Raw genomic sequence first — 18,857 nt, 5'->3', positions numbered from 1 at the left:
GACACACCGACGGAGGAGCCTTACACAGGTTTCAATCTCAAGTGCAGCAAATTCTACAAGATGCTTATGCACTTCAGAGCGATACAGATCGCCAAAGACTCAGACAAGTTCTTTATAAGCTCAAAGAATCCTGTGCCAAAGACTTTTTAGACTGTGGTCTTACCAACCTACACACGGTGCGCATACCTAGGTACCCTGATGCTCCTCCCACTTCTGTCAAACAGGACAAGATTCCCATCGCCTCACACGAACCAGTGCAAGAGATCATCAAATCTATGCTGGAGAAAGGTGTCATCCATCCATGCAACAGCACCTACTCAGCCCTCATATGGCCCAGCCTCAAAACTATCTGCGAGGGGCGACCCACCATTGACTACAGGAAAATGAATCAACAGGTACAGCTGTCACGATGGCACAAGACCCAGCTAGAACAAGAAATGCCCCGAATCAGAGGAGCCACAATCCTCCCTACACTTGATGTGGCCTCTGGATTCTGGACCATTCCGGTGCACCCGGAAAACCAACACAAGCTGGCATTCACATTTAGCAACCGACAGTTCACCTTCAACAGGTGTCCATTCGACTATGCCGACTCACCAGCTGAATTCAACATCTGTTTGAACAAAACCTGTACAGACTGTAACTATGCTAGACTCAGTTTCGTGTGCCATCTTCCGTGCTGTAAACAGAATGGTTTCAAAACTGCAAACAACAAGCCAGTCAAACACCAACACCTGCTCCAGCAATGTGATAACATCACAAAAACACACAATGTGACTGTGTACTGGAAGAAGGTAAAAGGACACTCGAAGCTACCAGGTCTAGACAAGGACTTAAAAGATCAAACTGACACCCTTGCCAAAACTGGCGCACTAAACAGCAGGCTGTGGTCACTCCCAACCCACCCACCCACATTCAAGGTTGAAGTGATTACACACAGCATAAGAACTTTACTAGCTAAACTGCCTACCTCAGAAACGTTTACGCTGCCTCCGTTGTCTACAAAGACCAACATAGCGGACATGCGGGCTTCTGAAACCTCCATAATGACTTTGCTTAACCACCTCTCAGACCCCTCCATCCACCCTGGCAACCAGTCTACAGTCACTGACAACCAACGCCCCAGACCACTGCATGATACAAAGGACATGCTGCGTGCACAGAACAACATTGTGGGTTGTGCACCATCTGACATCACAATGCCAGGGCTTGTAATGCCACGGAGCAAAAGGGGGAAAACACCAAATTATTACCATGACACATCATGTGCTGCACCACGCAGCACCAGAGCCTCTGACAAAACACTGAAGCAAGCGTCATGCCAGCAGCAAGATGTGGCAAAACATGGGCCAGGGCGAGCTAAACCCAGTCGCCGCCCACGAAGCAAAGAGACTGCCCTGTCCAACCAAAGACAGCCCTCGCTTGTTTTTTCCTCCCCTTTCTCTCTCTCTCTCCCTGTTATCTGTACAAGGATGCTGCTGTGGTTTGCCGTGCTGTGTTGTCAGCCAAAGAGAGGACAGCTGCCACCGAGAGAACCACTGAGACTCCTGATCACTGACGACAGAGCACACTACCCCAGCACCGTAACCCAATACAGCTGGACAGGTGTCCGATGGAGAGAGGACTCCCTCACTCACACTGAAGCTGGTGTCAAACACATGTTCAGCCAACATGAGAGAGTGACTGTTACACAAATGGAGTTACTCCGCTGCTGCCAGAACTCTGTTTAACATTGGTATGTCCAGTGTCAATGCAGCGAACCAGACCGTGAACTCCATGAAACCGCTGTTTACTGTCTTCCATAATGACTTTGCCCAGACTCAGCTGGTTACAGCATTAACGACAGACCTGCTGTGGGAGGATAGCTCCTCTAATGACAGCCTAACCACGGGTAAAACCCCACCGTACATGATACCCTTAAGCCTTGTGCTAACTGTGCTGGCTTACGCCATCACCATGCCAGCTGACCTGCTACAAATACACCTGGCCAACTCTCTGGATAGCGCCATCCTACTGCATGTCAATCCCAAACAGAGAGAAGTGGATGTGCTCCTGAACCAACCCATCAGCGAGTCAACCAAGTCTACAGACTTAAAGACATTGTCAATGTCAGGTTGTGGAAAAGCAACACCCACACCTTGGCCTACCACGATAGCGACACACAGCTATACCTGGCCCCAAACCTGCACATGTGTACTTTGACCAAAGACATTTATTATCTCTGCCTTAGCAAACCCTTCCTCAGACACAACGCTGAAGGAATCTGCGGCTTGCAACCCCTGGTCAGCGACACACGCTGCCCTGACGAAGCCAAGCCTCGTACACAAGTCACAGAAACGCAAGCAGAGATTGTAGGTGACAGATGGCTCGTCAACACTGCTGTGTGTACAGCTACACTGACCTACGACCAGCATGACATGGCCACCCGTGTCAACCTGCTTGACCCCAGAGCATGTGGATTCAAGTACCGAAAGGTGCCACCCAACACATTGACATTACTCCCGTCGACACAGACCTCCAAGCACTGTCTCGACAGCCCGTTCTGAACCCGTCATCTGTGGTCCGAGCCTGGACTGCTGCCGACACTGCACGGTGCATCTCCACTGTCATCGGTCACACCCTGACCCTTGGCGTGACCTTCATCCTATACAGGAGACTCAACGAGATGCGAACCTCAACAGCCAAACTCACGACAACCGTGGCTGGAGGTCTCCGATGGAATCCCCGGAAATAGGGGTGCCAAGTCAAAGACAACACCGAACCTCATCAAGCTGAATCCTCAGCTCCAGGAACCACCTGCCATCATGAACCACCTGCCATCATGATCCACCTGCTACACGACCATCATGATTCACCTGTCATCTGCCCATAGTGATGATCGCTTTCCGATGATGTCCACACAGGGACTTCATCCAACGGAAAGGGGGGATGTAACACTAATGAGCAGATGGTATTTCAGTCATCTGTTCCATATTAATGAATCTTGACTCTCTAATAGGGAAGTCATGGCCTAACGGTTAGCGACTCGGACTCGCAATCGAAAGGTTGTGGGTTCGAGTCTCGGGCCGGCAGGAATTGTAAGTGGGGGGAGTGCATGTACAGTTCTCTCTCCACCTTCAATACCACGACTTAGGTGTCCTTGAGCAAGGCATCGAACCCCCAACTGCTCCCCGGGCGCCGCAGCATTAATGGCTGCCCACTGCTCCGGGTGTGTGTTCACAGTGTGTGTGTGTGTTCACTGCTCTGTGTGTGTGCACTTCGGATGGGTTAAATGCAGAGCACGAATTCTGAGTATGGGTCACCATACTTGGCTGAATGTCACTTCACTCTCTTCACTCTAACACATTCTGCACTCAAAGACCAGAACGTGAGTAAACAAGGACCTTTGTTAAACAACATCTTCCAACATAATTCACCATTTGGGTCGCCGCGATGTCGGCAACATCCTGGCGTGGGTGACAGTTATTACACCTATTGAGACTGTCCAGGGATACCAGCGCGAGCCTCCAAGGAGAAACGAAACACCCACATTCCTAAACACAAACACAAACTTTTCTTTACGCTCTTTATGTAAGTCCTTAATAAGATGTATTTTGAATAGGTTTGTGTGTTGCATAAAATGGTTAATCCTGTTATGCGAGGATTATAAGTTGCTGACTTGTAAATTGGAAATGTTTCTCCTAATTTAATGTTCTCAAATAGAATCATGAGTTGTAACCCTACCCTCCTGACCAACTCGTGAAACTTTACGACCTATGGCAAACAGGACAGGAAAGCTAACTCTTAGGAAAGAGAATAATACCCTTTCATTTTCTTAAAGTATTCTAAATGTATTGAGTATTGCCTTTTTGTGCATTAGATGTTTCCCCATATAAATTGGAGTGTCTGCAGTTTTATCATGTGTTAATCAAACTTTAAATGGGTGTAATTCTGCATATGAATGTAACGTCGTGTTTCTATCAGTTATATATGTCATTTATAGTATCTTTTATAATCGTAAAAATCCAACTGTGTCGAATCTCGACGACAAATTACAAAAAGATGCATCATTTCAGAAATACAATCTTTCTTAAGAAAGATTCAAGTTCAATTCTGTCAGCTATAACTCACGCGAGGGGGTGTTTCCCCAGAGACAAAGGAACGTTTTTCCCGCTTCAGATCGTGGACGTTCATTGGTTGTTCACGCGAACAGAAGCGTGAACCAGTCAAACCATAAGAACTGAAACCAGGAAGTTCCTCCTTGTGCTCTTGGTCCCCGCTCTTCTATCGTCTGATCTCTGCATGGCGGCTGAGAGAACAGCCGTTCTCATGGCTCCTTCGGGAGCTTTCATCTCCGTTGTTTTCATTTCTTTTACTTACTAAGTTCCTCTCTACATGAGGAAGACTAATTCTGAATCATTAAGTTTGTTGGACCTTTCAAATATCGCAGCAGCAGCCCCGGAAGACACGAGAGAACACGCCCAATCACAAAGAGACCACATGCAAGTATCCTCCTCTATGGAGATTTAAATGCTGCTTAAAGTTTGTCTATTACCTTTTCAAGGTGATTTGATTCGTTGTTGTCTTTCAAGGGTTACTGTCTGTGAGTTTGCATAACTGAGCGTAATTCTGTGACCGCGCCTGTTCTCTCACCTCTCTCTCTCTCCCTCATTTGGATTCCGTTATGTCTTGTACAAAGTTACTGTCTGTATTGTCGTACGCGTATTTACTCTGTGTGATTTGTAGTTTGATGTATTATTAGTTCAATTATTAAAAAAACAATATATATTCATGATTGCCTCTGTCTGAAATGCTCACATCACGAGTCAATGAAATGTCTGATCTTTAGCTACAAGCTCTTTACTTTTTAGTAACCGAAATTTCATAATGATAGGATAATGTTTTCATGGCCAGAGAATATTTTTCCTTGAATTATAAGAAGTGATAACTTTATTGAAAGTTGATAAGTCAATTTTACGGCCGTTTGCTGGACAAACCACTGTTTGATTTGCGGTAATTTACAGTAAGAGATATCACTATAATTGATATGAAGAATGGAATATTGACATATTAATGAGTAAATTACAGTGCCCTGTAATGAGTTATTGATACAATTGACCTATTTTTCATCGTCAATAATTTTAATGTAACTGTCATATGAGTGCCACTATGCATATCCCACATTAGGCTAAATGAAAAAAAAAAAAAAAACAAACAATTCAGAACAGGCACAAACAATAACGTTGAAACTTAAACAGCAGCAGGAGTAAGGCATATAGCCTAGCCTAATTCATTTCTTAATATTGTTTGCAAGAAACACCACTCTATCAACTTGATCTGGATTAAGTGCGACTCTTTTTATTTACAATGTTCCCCGCGATGGAGAACACATGTTCAGAGCGCAGAGACGTGCCTGCCTACTAGCTTTTATACACTTTATTTGGTCATGGGCCTACGCTACAATACGTCTAGAGTGCCCTCTGCTGGATAAGATGGCAAAGAATAAAATAAAAAACAAACTGTCTAATCATAGACTGTAAAAAATGCGCTTTACATGACATTTTAAAAAATTTATATTTTATTTATAGTTCGATTACGGATATTTCACGTCATGTTCGAATACATATTCGAATATCAAATAAAAAGTGACAGCCCTACACCCCACTTGACACACATAGGTTTATACCTAATTGTATGAGCGGGGTAGGGCAATGTTTCTTGTAACATTTTTAAAATATAAAATTACATGATTAATAGTTCAAATACAGTTATCCACACACACACACACACACACACACACGTTTGTTTTGTGAAAAGTGGGGACATCCCATAGGTGTAATGGTTTTTATACTGTACAAACTGTATATTCTATGGCCCTACACCAACCGAACACCTAACCCTAATCCTCACAGGAAACTTTGTGCATTTTTACTTTCTCAAAAAAACTCATTCTGTATGATTTATAAGTGTTTTGAAAAATGGGGACATGGGTTATGTCCTCATAAGTCACCCTCTCCTTGTAATACAAGGAGAGTGTTTCGTTTCTCCTTGGAGGCTCGCGCTGGTATCCCTGGACAGTCTCAATAGGTGTAATAACTGTCACCCACGCCAGGATGTTGCCGACATCGTAGCGACCCAAATGGTGAATTATGTTGGAAGATGTTGTAAACACACACACACACAAACACACACACAAACATCTTATGCTGATAGTGAAATTTCTGGGTGTGCAAAGACTAAGGTGATTCCTAGATCCCTAAAGATAACATTAAGTAAAAGCCATTAGTAGAGCAGGGTTCTGTGTTTGTTAATCAATGTGTCTGTCTGATGTTTTTGAAATATCTCTGCATTTTTTTTAATCTTTTTATTTTTTCCTGTCGGGCAAATACGTGAAAGAGAAGTGAAACATTTTCTTTATACAGAACATTTAAAAGATCCTAACTGCCTATTCAGTTTAAACCCAAAGGTGAAAATCTTGTAATCTGCTTTTCACACCATTAACTCCAGGTCAGCTGGGGGCAGTATTTCACAGCTAGTGTAATTCAACTGAGTATGATGAGAAGGTGACAATAAAGAAATTAAGAAAAATAAAGAAAATATTTGAATTGTCATTGTCTTAAGCCATATTGATAGAATGAGGAACCTTTTTAAAATTTAGGTGAAGTTAATTTACTTGGGTCTGAGGGTCTAATAGAGGGTTTCCCGAGTCCCAGCTGGGGTTTAGCAAACATTTGAAGATTTGTCATGGAACTGCAGGGGTTTGTGAGGATCAGTATTAAGTTAAACTGAAAATAATAATAATAATAATCTGTTTGTTCTCAGAGTTTGTGTCACTTCTAATGTTTTTGAAAACTCTACACATGCAAACCATCTTTCCATACTTAAAATGAGAAGCACTTAAAGTATAACTAGATGTTGTCACCTAAAGAGAAGCTTTAATGGCTCCCTCTGGTTTTCCACTAAAATAAAAGCATGATGGTTTAACTCTTGAAAATCAGAAAATTAAGACATCCATAATGATTAGTATTGCAATTTTAAAGTTGTATTGTAAAAATGACAGCAACAGGCGAGTTGATATGAACAAAACCTGTGGATCATATACCTGTGTGTGATTAGCAACTGATCCAAAGAGCATTTGACCATCTGGAGAAACAGCCACATGATCACATGATGTTTACTTATTTGATTAGTCACTTAGAAATATTAATTATTAATTGTTCATAGTATTTCTTAATTTTAAAATGTAAAAAAAGTTCTAAAACTTAGTTTATTTTAGTTTATTTCAGTATATTGCAACAACACAAAATTGTTGCCCTGTTATTAGTATGTTATTATTGTGTATTGTCAGAAGGGGCCGGTTCAGTTCAAGGGGAAGGGCTCTATTTCTCTATTTCTCTCTCTCACTCACACACAGGCATGAGACAAAAAGTTGTTTCCCTTCAAAACAACAGAGGAACAACAATCACTAGGGACAGGAAACTGTGCCACCCTTCCAGGTCCACTGGAGAGAGAGAGAGAAACTGAAGGGAAGGATCGGGGCCTTTCATTGGAGATGGGAATCAGAAAGTAGCAAATAACAGAGATCAGGTTGCACTTTTCAACAAAAGGCACATAGCCACCTGAAGGAGAGAAGGGCAGTCCTGCACCTGAGGTAGAGTATGTGTTTACAATTATAAATTTGCAGAAAGAGTGTGTGTGAGAGAGAGAGAGAGAGAGAGAGAGAGAGACCAAAAGTATCAGTTTTCCTCCCCTTCTGCTCTTTAATGTATGTGTGTGTAGTTAGTTTTGGCACTGTGTTCATGCAGGATTCACTCACATGTGTGTTTGTGTGTGTTTAGGATAATGTGGCACTCTTCCTGAAGGGTTGTTTGGAGTTTGAAGAGCTCTCAGCTATTTGATCCTGGAGATCTACAAGACACCTCTGCACGTTCTAACAAGTAAGACCACTCATTTCACTGTGATTGTGTGTATGTGTGTCATTATGTATGCTCATGTTCTTGTTTACTTAGAAACTTTTTATTTTTGTTATAATTTCGTACATTGCAATATGTTACTTAAACAGTCGTGTTCTATAAATATTTCGAAATAATTTGGTTGCCAGTGGAAAAACATTGAACTCTCATTAAAACTGATTGATGTATTATGATTTCCTCACCACATATGTTGAGTTTGCTGTATAGATTTATTTGTAAAACATCTAATGTCTTCTGTGAGTATTTTTATCATTATTGTTTATATAGTGGCTTATACACTTTGATATGACTAAACCGAAATTAAGCTAAACTGGCACTGTTGCCTTCTGTAGAGCTGCTTTACATTATACTGTTAATGATCTCCAACTGTGTCCAACTGGCTTGCGCTAAATAATGACATTGCTGCCTTTTGTAGATCTGTCAATAACTTCTCATTGTTAAGTTAGGGCTGCACGATAATTCATTTTGATTATTTTGTTCAAAAAATAAGAAGTTGTTGGACTATATGTCAGATATCAGAGATGGTAAATAGAACTAGTAGGTAGCCAAGTGAGTTGCATGAAAGTAACAACAAGACCAGACAAGGGAGGAGTGCACAGTGAGGGCTTTTAAATGTTGACTTGGTTAGTTTAGGCAGGTACAATAAATCAGAATTCCGGGGACTGTGAATGAATGTCGGGGCTACAGGATCTGGCATGGCTGTCGACTCAGTGACACTTACCAGATTACTGAATGCACTGTGGTTTTACAGTGTGTGCATAATTAAGTCAATATTCTTATTATTTTCCAAGCACATTTTTACCATTTTCAAACCACTTTTAACCTGTCCATAATTTTGTTTTAAGTCTTAGTCTATTTCATGACTAAAGATTAATGGTATATATAAACTCAATTCCAAAAAAATTGGGACACTGTACAAATTGTGAATAAAATAAGAATGATATGATGTGGATGTTTCAAATTTCAATATTTTATTCAGAATACAACAAAGATGACATATCAAATGTTTAAACTGAGAAAATGTATAATTTTTAAATAATAAAAATAAATTTTGAAATTTAATGGCATCAACACATCTCAAAAAAGTTGGGACAAGGCCATGTTTACCACTGTGTGGCATCCCCTCTTCTTTTTATAACAGTCTGCAAACATCTGGGGACTGAGGAGACAAGTTGCTTGAGTTTAGGAATAGGAATGTTGTCCCATTCTTGTCTAATACAGGCTTCTAGTTGCTCAACTGTCTTAAGTCTTCTTTGTTGGATCTTCCTCTTTATGAAGCTTCAAATGTTTTCTGTGGGTGAAAGATCTGGACTGTAGGCTGGCCATTTCAGTACCCGGATCCTTCTTCTACGTAGCCATGATGTTGTAATTGATGCAGTATGCGGTCTGGCATTGTCATGTTGGAAAATGCAAGGTCTTCCCTGAAAAAGACGACATCTGGATGGGAGCATATGTTGTTCTAGAACTTGGATATACCTTTCAGCATTGATGGTGCCTTTCCAGGCTTTTGATCTGAGTGCTGATAACAAATTGGGTTGTCCTTGTCCTCTTTAGTCCGGATGACATGGCGTCCCAATTTTCCAAAAAGAACTACAAATTTTGATCCGTCTAACCACCGAACAGTTTTCCACTTTGCCACCATCCATTTGAAATGAGTCTTGGCCCAGAGAAAACGCCGGCGCTTCTGGATCATGTTTAGATATGGCTTCTATTTTGACCTATAGAGTTTTATAGGAGATCACAGGTATCCAGTATGGTTTTCTGGCTTTGATTCAAGATTTTTATTCGTCACATACAAAATTATATATAGCATATATAACCAGCAGTGAAATGTGAGTCAGGTCCGCTCCATGGATAGTGCAATTATTAAGAAAAACAACACATAGCTGTGTAAGAATGAAATAAAAGTAAACAATAAAAATATAAGAATAAAATATAAAAAAAAGAGTAAATTGTAGAATTAAATATAGAACGTAAAATGATGTGCATGAAAGTAAACTTTAGTCTTAAATATTAAGATACACAGGGATGTACAATGTGCATTATACTGTAGTCTTAAATATTAAGATACACAGGAATGTACAAGAGGCAAATGTGCAAACAGGTTGACACTGTCAGTATGTCAATGTGAGGCAGAGAATGATGCATATCTTGGTGATGAAGTTAATATTAAGTGGAGACATGGAAGATGTTAAGAGGCTGGTTTTGAGTTTAGGAGCCTGATGGCCTAGGGGAAGAAACTCCTCCTGAGTCTCTCGTTTTTTGCCATCAGGCTATGGAAGCGCTTACCAGATGGCAGCAAAGTGAAAAGATGGTTACTGGGGTGGGTGGAGTCTTTGATGATTTTAATAGCTCTGCTTTTGCAGTGTTTGAGGTAGATGTCCTGCAGAGAGGGGAAAGCAGACCCGGAGAGACTCTTTGCAGGGCTTTGCAGTCTTGACTGGAGCTGTTCCCATACCACACTGAGATACACTCAGTCACATTGCTGGTGAGACCCTGAATTTCCTCAGCTGTCGCAGATGGTACAGTCTTTGCCTGGCTTTATTAACCTGTGTTTGAATGCGAGTAGTCCAAGTCAGGGCCTCGGAGATGTTTACACCAAGGTACTTGAAGCTGCTCACCCTCTCCACAGGAGTCCCGCTGATCATAAGAGGAGTATAGGGCTGCTGCTGTCTCTTCCTGAAGTCCACAATCAGCTCACATTCAGAGAGAGACAGTTGTCCTGGCACCATGATGTTAATTTCTCTACCTCATCCAAGTATGCGGTCTCATTATTGTTGTGAATGAGGCCCAGAACCACAGTATCATCAGCAAATTTGATTATAGATGTGGAGCTGTGCGAAGACACGCAGTCATGTGTGCCATAGAGCAGCCATAGAAAGTGTTTAGCTCGTCAGCTAGCGATGGATCTGCTCTCACCTCTGCAGAGGATTTATTTCCAAAGGCACAGATTGTCCTTAGTCCTTGCCACATGCGTCGGGAGTCATTTAGCTGGAAATGTGACTCTATGCGTTCCCTGTATCTGTGTTTGGCGGCTCTTACTTCGCGTCGGAGAGCATAGCATGATGCTTTGTACTCGCTCATGTTTCCTGACAGAAGACCGGCGTTGTAAGCAGCAGTGCGTTTGTTTACTGCTGCACGGATTGATCTGTCCACCCAAGTTTTCTGATTTGAGAATGTCCTTTTAGTTATTGTATCCGTAGCTTGTTCGTCTAGCGTGTTTACAAAGCTTAATGCTACATCCGTGAACTCACTGACGTCAGATGAACTTACGCACAGAGATTGTTCTAGATTCTCTAAATCTTTGGATGATATTATGTACTGATGATGATAAATTCAAACTCTTTGCTATATATATATTTATAAATATACAGTACAGACCAAAAGTTTGGAAACATTACTATTTTTAATGTTTTTGAAATAAGTTTCTTCTGCTCATCAAGCCTGCATTTATTTGATCAAAAATACTGAAAAAAATTAAATATTGTGATATATTATTACAATTTAAAATATATTTTTTTAATTTATTATACTTTAAATTATCATTTATTTCTGTGTTGCAAAACTGAATTTTTAGGATTATTTGTGTGTCCTGAAACCAAATAATTGTCTTTATCTTTAGAAAAAGACAATCGTGTCCTGCTGCTGTGGTCTGAATATCCAGTCTGTCTTCATCATGAAATGATGAACCCCCATCATCAGACCCCATTCTGGAGATTGTGTGTATGCTTGTTTATTTTTACAGACATATTTCATCATAAAACTAGGTAAGCAGGGCCTTGTAATAATATGGTAAACATGTCATAAGTCGGTCAATCGTGCATCCAGAGTTTATCTTACTGCATCTCTATAATTAATTTCTGCAATGGCTATACTTGTTATGGTGCTTTCAAGTCGGGGTCTGGGGTTGTTTTAAGAGCAAACACTTGTTTGCCAAACTAGTGTTAAACGACACTGTCCGCATTTTTAAAGTTAAAGAGGGTAATGAACTCTTTCACCATCTATTATTGTTAGAACGCATAATCAGTGTTAGGGGGTCAACTAGTTATATATAGCTAAATTATATCATTTGATTACAAAAATAAATGTAATCAGTTACAGTCACTGAGAAAAAAAAATTAAATTGCTGTTAATTATGAAAATGTTACATCTGAATATTTTTTCACACACGTACAGATTTCATTGATATATTTCATAAACTACCTTAATTACTCTAAAATATGAGTCAGATGTTTCAGGAGTTAAAGACCTATGCTAATTTCTTATTTGGCTGATGTATTCTGTATATATTTGTTAAATTGAACTGTTTTACCAACCCATTGTTAGATGCCTTGGCATTTCCCTTCATAGGTGTGCAAAAACCTGATTTCAAAACACTATCATAGCTGTTAAACTTTCTTGTTGTGTTTTTAAATATGTATTTAATCTCCAAGCAAATCTGATTTCGTGGTGGTTGTGCTTTAAAATGAAATGATCACAATCCTAATTTAAGTGATGAAGGATTTTGAAAAGTCTGACGGTCATTAGTTGTTGAGTACTCTAATGTTAACCCTGTCCTTTTTAAACGTTTCAAAAGATTAACGGTTGAAAACATTACAAGTCTTAAAACATGTAATCAAATGTTATCAGTTACATTACTTTTTTAAAGAAATTGATATAGTTACACAAACTTTTAGATTTTAAATAGGGTAATTTGTGATCTATAACCTATTACAAAGTTCATAGTAACATCCCCAAAACTGTGCGTACAATAATTCCACCAAGGTCTCCGCTACAGCTAAACATTAAAACAAAAACTTAAGGTCCTTGTTGGCAGTTTTGTGAGGAGTGTATGTGTGTGTGTGTGTGTGTGTGTGTGTGTGTGTGTGTGTGTGTGTGTGAAACTCGTGGTTTGAAAGAAAAATGTTTTAGTTTATATATATATATGTGATTTTACTACAAACTATAAGCATTCTAACTTAGAAACATAATATGTTTTTATTTATTTTTTATTTTCCAACCAAACGGTTGTTCACAGTTAAAAAAGTGTAAGAATGTTTATTGTGTTTTGAAAAGAAAGTAAGTTATGATATATAAATAATATTTTTTTTATTGTTTAACATCAACCACAATGCGTTTATGTATTTATTCTGCTTCATGTATGCAACGGTTACCGTACACACATTCAAGAGAAATGCATAAACTCAATTGTTTTAAACAATCTAAACCATTTAGTCTGTCATTAAAAACATTCATCTGTCTCTGGACTCTTGCTAAAAACATTCGAGTGCTGACATGAATCCTACATGAAAGCTAAAAAATAATACTTTTTTTAAACTATTTTAAACATCATGGTTAACAACACCATTTGGAAAGTGAGAAAGGACGTCTAATCTATTGTATAAAGTTCTGTGAGACATTTGTAGCAACAAACACTTTTGGTTTCAAAGAAAACTTATGACAACTCATTTTCAATCTAATATAGGTATTTTTGTGTTTGTGACCTATTTTGTTTGTTTGTGTATTTATGTACTTGTTTGATTGTATATTTGTATTTGTTCGGTTTCATGTTCATGTTTTCTGTATGTTTACATTTGTGTGTGTGTGTGTGTGTGTGTTTATGATTGTATGGTTGTGTTTGTGTACTTGTTTGCATTCTCAGTACGTTTATGTTGAGGTTAACAATATTTTGTTAAACAACATTTTCCTATATGGTCTGACTTGTTCACATCCTTTTGACCAGTAAATTAACTTTCAGCTAACCTCGCGATCACAGGCCTAAGCAATAAAGTTGAAATTGTCACCCTTTGATCACTGAATACACAAAATTATTATTTTTTTTTTTACTTAAGCTGACCTGCAGCACACCATTTACAACACCAGAACCCCGGAAAACTAATTAGATTACAGTTGAGTTGCAAACCCCAAAAACCTTTAGATGTTTTACAATCTTCGCTGACTTGGTCGTAACAGTAAACACAAAGACATCAGATGCCAGACACCAGACGCATTTCTACGCACTACTTGAGATTAAATATTTAGCCTTTCCTGTAATGTTGTAAAAGTTTCTTTTGCAAGAAAAGCCCATCTTGACTTACCACATTCATTCCTGTTTAATATTTGTATGTCTAAACGCATGTTTTAATTGATATAGCAACGATATAGCAATGATAGAAGTTAATATTGACAACATAAAATATGTATTCAAGGATTTAGACTACTAAAGTATGTGTGAGTGGCTTATTAAAATTAAATAAAACAAAAAATTTTTCCAACAAGGAATTTTTGTTGAGATGAAAAAATTAAATCGTATAAGTTAACCTAATTTTAAAGTAAAGACATTGGTTGCTTTGAACCGCATACATTACTGGTAGATTTACAAATACGGTCTGAGATTACACTAAATGTTTGTTCACACTCTGTACATCATAAAACAAAATAAATGTAAAATAAATAAATAAAACAACACTGAAGAAAAAAATAAAAATAAAAAATATATATAAAGAACGAAAAAGTAGGGGAGTAACAGATTTTCACATTAAGAAACCAAAGTCCTCTAATGAAGAATACAAAAATCTTGCTTTGGGACTTTTCATTCCTTTTAACGTCTTCAAATACATCACAAATTCCTCTTTAAACGGCACTAAACGTGGTGGAATTTTGAAAAACATACATTTATGAATGTAGAATTTCATGCCAGAAGTTAATATTAACAAAATAAAATACATATTCAATGATTTAGTCTACTAAAGTAAGTGTGAGTGGCTTATTAAAATAAAATAAAACATCAAGGACTTTTGTTTAGATTAAAAATAAAGAGCATATAGGCTAACATAGTTTTCAAGTAACTCATATACATAGATGTATCTAAAGATCCTGAAACAGTCCATACAGCAGCAGCAGCTATATATGTTCCAAGGGTTAGGTATAGAATACCTGAAAGAACATCTAATCATCCGTCTGTTTATACTACAGAAACGATTGTCATATTTTTGGCTCTTCAGTGGGTTGAACACATTAATATACCTAAAGTAGTCATATGTTCAGACTCATTTTCAGTACTATCAAGTTTAAAGTGTGGCGAATCTTCAACTAGAAAAGACATTTTGTCAGTCATTTTACAGAGTTTGTTCAGAATACAAGCAAAAACAAATATTTATTTTGAATGGACACCCACACATATAGGTAATGAAGGTAATGAAAGTAGTGGATCAGATAAAAACATTAAAATATCAGACATCAAATTTAATGCTCCAATGAGTAAATAAGAAATAAAAGGACTAATTAAAAAATAAATAAAAAATAAAAAGATATCAAATTAAATGGGGTGGTGAGAATAAAGGACGGCATTTATATAATATTCAAAGAACAGTTGGAAATGAAAGGAGAATTTATGGGATAGAAAGGAAGATCTTGCCATAAAATAGGACACATTGCACTTATCAGTCATTATTTATAATAGGAAAAAACATGTGTCTGGACTTTGTGTTAAATGTGATCTTCCTGAATCAGTTGAACCTATTTTAATAAAATGTAAAAGATATGACAACGAAAGATTACAACTTATACAAGCACTTATTATAGAAATAAATCAGATCTCATTTTAGAACATGTTAAATAAAGATGTGACTATAGAAATGTTTCAATTATTAAGTATCTCAAAGAGTTGATAAACAGGATTTAAAGAATCATTACTAAGTTTATTATTATCATTCATTTTATTTTTTTATTTCTTTAATCTCTTATGTTTGAGTTAGTTTTCATTAAGGTCAATGCTCCACACTCCTGCCCTGTAGGTAGCGGTAAATGCACCTAAAGCCTTGCGTGAAAGAGGAAGAAGGAGTGGTTTGAGTGGGACCGGACGTAAGCATTCTGAGTGTGTCTGCGTGCTGTGAGGTTGTTTTACCGAAGGCTTCGCAAACTCTGCTGGGAGATCTTTTTATTTTCTTTCGTCTCTGTCAGTAACAGTCTAGATTTTTAAAATTGTAGTTAGTGGTAAAGTACAGCATAGTTTTGACAAGTATCTTTTGCTGATGTTTTAAAGACGGGGTCCGATGTATTTTCTTTGAGATCAGCGTAAATGCCTACCTTTTTTTTTCTTTTGTTTTAACTTTTCACCCGACGTGACAAACGCCTACTTTCTTGGTTTGTAACATTGCTTTACGTTAGCTTCTTTTTTAGTTTGAGTCGATCTAACGTTACCGGAGACGTCGTAACACTTTGCTGTGAAATCTTTTTTTCTTTTGTTTAACTCTCTGTCAGTAACAGTCTCGATTTTTTAAATTGTAGTTAGTGGTAAAGTACTGCATAGATTTGACAAGTATGTTGTCTGATGTATTTTATTTTAGATCCGTGTAAATGCCTATCATCTTTTTTCTTTTGTTTTAATTTTTCACCCCAACGTGACAAATGCCAACTTTTCTGGTTTGTATCGTTTCTTTACATTCGCTTCTTTTTTAGTATGAGGTAAGGTACAAATGCTAAATCTCTGTTACTTAGTTTTCTAACTGGAAACAAAACAGCTTTTTAAATTGTAATACTACAAACTCTCACATCTTTTTCACGTGTTGCTTAACGAAACGTATCTGTTAGTTTTTGACTTGTTTTGTTGTTTTAGATAAATAACCAGTAACATAGTTTTCTTTTTATTTAATTTGTAACAACTTTAACACCGTTTTTACACTTCCATGCACGAAAAAAAAGACCATTACATTGTTTCCATCTCGTATGTTTATAACCTTTTTCTGATAGTTTTTGACTTGTTTAGTGGTTTTACATAAATATCCAGTAACCTAGTTTTCTTTTATTTCATTTGTAACAACTTTAGCAACGTTTTTACACCTTTTTAAACTGCAATGCTACAAGCTCTCACATCTTTTTCACGTGTTGCTTAACGAAACGTATCTGATAGATTTTTGACTTGCTTTGTTGTTTTAGATAAATAACCAGCAACCTAGTTTTCTTTTTATTTCATTTGTAACGTTTTACACTTTTCCAACTACGAAAAACGGTCATTACATTGTTTCCATTTCTGTTTGTGTTTATAACTTTTTCTTGAAATGCACTGTGTATTTAAAACCTTAATAAAAACTTCCCTTATACCATTTTCACGATTTCACCCTTTTCAGTTTAAAAAGCACATAGCTTCCCAACACAACTCTCACCGAAATTCCTTCTTAGGTTCATAAGTTCATATTTAGGTCACTGGGCTGTACAGGGAGGGGGGGTACAAACAGGTGTCCAGAACAGATGGCTTTTATGACCCTCATCAATCAAATTTTTGGAGACAAGACAGCCTTTACCCTCTCTGTGGGCCACTATCCTGGCTGGCCTCTGGACTTCCATCTGGCTCCTCCTGCTCCAGGCTCCCCCATGGCTCCTCCCTCCATCAACTGGCCCTGTGGACTATGCTCCCATTCCATTGCCTGCCTGTTATGGTTATGATTTGTTTTGGTTCAGTTTCCTGTTTTTCTGTTCTGCTTCTTTGTTTGTTTCGATGGTTTTTGATTTAATTAGCTCCACACCTGTTCCAGTTCTCCCAAATAAATTTATATTACTTAAGTCTGTGTTCCTTAGTGTGACTTTAAGTCTGTGTCCCTTTCCTTTGTCTGCTATCATTTGGATTTGTGTTTGGTTTTGGTTTGGATTTTAAAAATAACTATTTGATTATACTCCATTGTGTGCTTTGTTTTCACACCACACGCGTAACAGATGTAGGCTGATGAAGTAATGAAGACAAAATGCCAAAGGAAGCCAGCAGACTTGTTTCTTACTGTAGGCCTGGAGAGACTTACATACAGGCGAAATATTCTGTTTATTGAGATGCAATGAGCTGATGTGACAGCTCGGAAAGAACCAATGTTGCCAAGTCCACGGTTATCCCGCAGAATTGGGCTAACACTGTTGCCGTGGGTTGCTTTTCATTTATTTATATTAAACAATAGAAGTGTATTTTTGTCTTCACTTGGATAATTAGATAAACGTAGTCTCCATGGGCCAATTAAAAGGCTTCAAGTGTACAAACTTCCTTTTGCTTTTTTGTTGTTGTTTTTTCTCATAGCCACAACATGTACTAGATGTTAAACAAAGGTGTGTTTGTTCACTGAACAGTCTGTTGTCTCAGATGTCCCAGTCAGAGTTCATGAGTGCGGTAGATTCTTTTCAGTGAGGGATAAGCCATCAGGCATGAAGAGGTATTTCTTAGACAGCATACTTAATCTGCATTAAATCAAAAATATCTTGCTCAAAGAATTGTTTTTGTCAAGGTTTTGTAAGACTGAATGCACAAGAGAGATAAAATGTAATTCTCTCTCTCTGGTAGTGTATGTTTGTTTGCTTCATATGTCGTGTCATATGTCGCAGTTCAAAATTACACGATTGTGTAAATTGGTGTTTATATATTTTTTTTTCTTGCATTACATAATCTTTGGCACAATTTATGCATTTTTTAAAAACCGACTGTTTAAAGTATTGTTGCACAGTATCACAGTATGCACAAAGAAAGAACTATATTTTTCTTGGTTTTTCAAAGTGCCAAAATAATAAAGCAAATATAGCACCTTTATATCTTTCAAACTGCTCAAATTACTGTCAGTATGAATGTTGCTTTAGGCTGATATTATATGTGCTTATTTCTGAACTGAATTTTTTTTTTCTTTGATAATTTACATGTGTCTGTGTGAATGTCTGCTGCACACCTATACTGGCCTATCTTTTCCCATACCTCTCTTTCATTCATATTGTAATCATCACTATTTCCACTGGATCACAGACAAATCTATGAAATGAGCACATAACAGATGTACTGTAGATACTCTGCTTGTTGATGGAAACCGTGAACGCTTCTGACAGATGAAGGGAGACAGACAGAAGGTGCTATCAGAAGAATGATATAATACGTATCGGAATTTGTCATGTGGTGTTGAC

At 37.9% G+C, this 18,857-nt stretch overlaps 1 protein-coding gene across 1 annotated transcript in view; it reads left to right on the top strand.

Annotated features, from left to right (window-relative positions):
* The first annotated feature begins 7,451 nt into the window (after nucleotides 1-7,451).
* Nucleotides 7,452-18,857, top strand: part of limch1b (LIM and calponin homology domains 1b) — a 212,840-nt gene continuing 201,434 nt past the window's right edge. Inside the window, exons 1-2 of the mRNA XM_059516453.1 lie at nucleotides 7,452-7,630; nucleotides 7,818-7,916. The gene's annotated coding sequence lies outside the window, so the exon portion shown is untranslated. The remainder of the gene's footprint in view (nucleotides 7,631-7,817; nucleotides 7,917-18,857) is intronic.

The sequence above is a fragment of the Carassius carassius genome, chromosome 29 (assembly GCF_963082965.1).
Source record: "Carassius carassius chromosome 29, fCarCar2.1, whole genome shotgun sequence".
Taxonomy (NCBI): Eukaryota; Metazoa; Chordata; class Actinopteri; order Cypriniformes; family Cyprinidae; genus Carassius; species Carassius carassius.
Note: the sequence above shows the minus strand (reverse complement) of the source record. Positions and strands in the feature narration are given on the sequence as shown.